Raw genomic sequence first — 4,303 nt, 5'->3', positions numbered from 1 at the left:
ACCAGTTGACAAGCTTCTAGACCTGGGCTATATGTAGGAAGGTGGAAATCAATGGATCACAAAAAATCATCAGCGTCAAGCTTTAATGCACTAGCCAACGCAACGAAAAGTCCGAACTTGAGACTATGGGCTCTGATACCATGTCAAGCTTCATCCACGAGCCAACGGAACCACAAGTCAGAACTGATGGAAAGGGCTAGGCAATCCACTTATAATATTAACAATCAGCAGGGTTCCGGTTCAAAAAAAAATCCACATCACAACAAGGAAACGACCACCAAGATCATAGCAATTGCAGATAAATGCACCTACGAAATGTGCTCAGACTAAGGAACCATTTTACAAGACGAAGGTAATGACCTGTCACTGTCCCCGTTCATCTCCAATTATCTAGCAGATACTCTTCTTACTACTTACTAGCATTCCTAACCTGCTCCAGTAGGGCCTCCTTCTGTGCTGCTATCGTTCTAAAATTGTCGACTTCTAGTCTTAGCGCAGCTGATGCAGCTCGTTCTACTTGGAGTTGCTCCTCTAGAACTTGAGCATGCAAATACTTTGACTTGGACATGGACTTGCACTTTAGCAGTCCAGCATTCCGTAAGAAAGTGTTTTTGGCAATGCCTTTCTTTTTTATTGCCATAGAAAATGCCTTCACACATTCTTCATCGGTTTTTTCCAGACCGTTTTTACCGGATTTTGCCATCTCTAATTTCATATCTTCCTGCAAAAAATTCAGTTCGTACACATGTGTAAACATGATAGTTACTACAGAGAAACTTGCTGATAGTAGATTTATCATGTGTATGACCTACTTTTATTCCTACAGTTTGGCATGTCTGATTCACATCACATGAATTTTAATAAACATATATAATATCATATTGACATGTACTTTACTACTCCTACAAGTTGGGATGTGAGTCGTCACAAAATTTCAATCTTTTAGAAGACTTACAAGAACACTCTGTGCGACTTCTCCAATCACTTCAAGTTTGTTCTTCTGGCATGCTTCAAAAATCTCTCGCGAGAGTCATCTCTTTGTTTGGTTCCCTTTTACTTGCATTATGTAACATCTGCATTTTAGTACTACCATTTATAAATCGAATAACGTGGTTGAAATGGAGGATCATAATATAAGCTGCACACTGGTGTATATACTCTGCATGATCTTTTACTAAAATATTTCTAAATAGAAGTATAAAACAACATGTCCTTACTTTTTGCCGAATGTGCACTATAAGGTTACGAGATCCCGTACGGCTAGGTAAAAGTAGTTTACCGCGGTTTTTCTGATTCTGTTTAGCCAAATTCTGCAAAAAGGAGACTAGTGAGACACTGCTATAAATAAGAATCCAAGATGTGATCTGGTCTCAGTCTTACAAATCATACCATATTCTTTGGATCAGACCAGTGCTTCACAAGATCTCCCCACTGTTTGTCAATCATTTGCTTAAAAGGAGATATAGTTGGAACACTCCCGTAATCTTTCCGGTGAAGTATTTCTTCTTTAGCCTCTTGCGATCATCGGCGCAGCATACCTGAGAATAGACCGTTGAGAACATGCTTTACTTCCTCTTGGTCCTCATCGAACTCGAACCTTAACTGTTCACAACAATATAAACCGTTGGTGCGATATACATAGAGCCAACAACAAGCTAGAAGGAACGGGACGTGCCAATGTGGTATACTAGTATGAGTAACATTACCAAGAGAAAGATGACTTACGTGTAACCTGTGCACTAATTTTTCAAAATGCGCAGAGGTGTCTACGTGCTCTTTCCATCTTTGGGAAGATAGGAATTTCATTCCCGACGAAAATTCCTACATCCGATGCTAATTTACAAGATTCTTCTGGGTCCAGTGGCCTTCTGCCACCTACGATAGATGAAAGGAGAAATCTTGATTCCATCCCAGCAAGCTTAGCTACGAACATTTTCCCTAGTGTTGGGCCTCTCGTTTTTCTTGATCGTGGTGCAACTACAAAGTTAAGCATTACATCAAGCTATCAAGGTAGATATATATATTTATATTTATATATATATATATTTATTTATTTATCTATAAAGTATAACTTTATAACGGAGAATGAAACTATAAGCATTGGAAAATGTACCTTCTTCGGTGTGGGGCTCATCCTCGTGGGAGTTGTCTATGGCAGGACTAATATGGGTCAAGGTGGGAGATCATCAACAGCTTTGTTGATGTTGTGCTAGCGATGTTTGGCCGCTTGTGGTTGTGTCACTGGGACTGGTACAGTGTGTCCTTGGGCAGTATTTCCTACCACAGCTATCGCTGATCCCAATTGTGGCTGAGAAGTTGCCGTGGAAACCGGTTCGCTGCCAATTGTTGTTGAGAAGTTGCTGTGGAAATCGGTTCTGCTGCCAATTGTGGCTGAGAAGTTGCTGTGGAAACTGGTTCTGCTGCCAATTGTGGCTGAGAAGTTGCTGTGGAAACTGGTTCTGCTGCCGATTGTCGCTGGTTGACTGGATTGGTAACAGGTGGCTGATTCAACCTCTTGGGGTGTTCACCACGTTTTTTTATTTCAGTACTCTTAGCATTTTTGTTATTTTCTTCAACTAGTGCCATGAATCGCTGAGACTGTCTAGTAGCAGAAGCAGGTTTCTTTTTTGGTTGCAGCTGTTCTATCACCGATTCAGGTGCATATTGAATGGTCTTCCTCTCATTGGTGGTTCCTGCGAAATTCTTACTTGAAGCTGCAGATTCCTAGCACACATAAACGATATTTCAGTCTACAGAAGTCCCATATATGATGATATGCAAATGGGATAGAATGAAGAACAGTAAAGGATGACGTGCATGCTGAAACATATATATGATGCATTAAGGAGACCTAGAGGTGGCATGTGAACATGTTTGGTGGGATTCAGGATACAAGTATACAACACATGGAAGTTGCAATAGATATCTCAAAGTAAAAAAACACAGAAATCACCTGGTGGGGTTCAGGAGAATGGTCAGGCAAGGCATCTTCCTGAGTCAGCTCTCCAAGAGGCTCAGCAGGATCAAATTGTGAATCATAACATTGTTCTTTATCTTTGGGGAGGGGAAAGGGTTCTTCTCCGATTTTGTTCAGGTTTGCACTAGAGGCAATAGCGTTACAAATGCTTGTGCCCACACGGCTTGCATATCTTCTACATATATTCCGTATCCGTTTCTCTTTTAATTCATTCTTCTGTATTGCAATAATATCTAGCATGCATTACAAAAAAAATGCTAATGAGATGGCGGTGCAAGTAAGCAAAAAAATACTTTTCAAAATCACATGCATAACGAATGCGGCCATATCAACCTTCTTGGAAGTGGGCGCATGTACGCTTTGGTTTCCTGCCGTGGACCATGGGGGCGCCCATCTCTCCAGTCCGGTGGACGGAAGGAGTAGGGGATTAAGATACGAGAACCCGGCGATGGTGACTGTCGCTGACAAGGCGGCGGTGGAAGTCGGCTATGGAGGAGCTCTTTTGTTACTGTGGTCGTCGGTGGGGGTGGGGGAGGTGGAAGCTACTCCGGCTTGCTAAAAAGCAAGGGAGACGACGGAACGTCGTCGGTCACTACGGTGGCCGATGAGAAGGCAGTAGTGCTGGTGTGGGAGTGGGACAGTGGGCCGGCGCCGGCGTGTGAGATGATCCGGTGGGTCATGCAGGGTGGAAGCGTGAGAGAGAGATGCGGGGTTTGGCGCCACCGGTGATAGGTCTGAATTGAGCGGTCCGGGGGGATAAGATCGACACTGTACTTATTTCACATCGCTTTGAATTTTGGAAGCGGGAGGGGGGGGGGGATTTCGGCGGGAATTTTGGGGCAGAGTTGAAATTATTACTGGTTGGTGGAAAACTGTGGAACCCTAGCCTACGAAATCCTGTGTCTGAAGCCGAGGGTCCTTTTGGTGTGGCTTTTTGGCTTTTGGATTTTGGAAGCCAAAAGAATATAATATTTGTTTTTGGCTTCCAAAATCCAAAAGCCAAAAAGGCAAAAAAAAAAAAGCCACAACAAAAGGGCCCTGAGTATGTTCGGGGTCAAGGGGATATGCTTGTTGGTTCTTGGGTGCATATGATCTCTTTATTTCGAAATTCATCTTCTATACATTTTGAAAAATGTCAAAAAAGAATAAAACGAAAAATGCATGTGTACTTCTTCGCTTGCTTTATACACATAAAATATTTCAATGGAAAATCGAATAGTAATTTGGGCTATGTAAAAAAGAGTTACTCCGTAAAAAAAATGTGCTAACCATAAGGCTTTTTATGAGACATGTTTTCTCTCTTTTTTTACATCGACCATGAAAAAA

The sequence above is a fragment of the Lolium perenne genome, chromosome 6 (assembly GCF_019359855.2).
Source record: "Lolium perenne isolate Kyuss_39 chromosome 6, Kyuss_2.0, whole genome shotgun sequence".
Lineage (NCBI taxonomy): Eukaryota > Viridiplantae > Streptophyta > Magnoliopsida > Poales > Poaceae > Lolium > Lolium perenne.
This window is presented reverse-complemented; position numbering follows the sequence as displayed.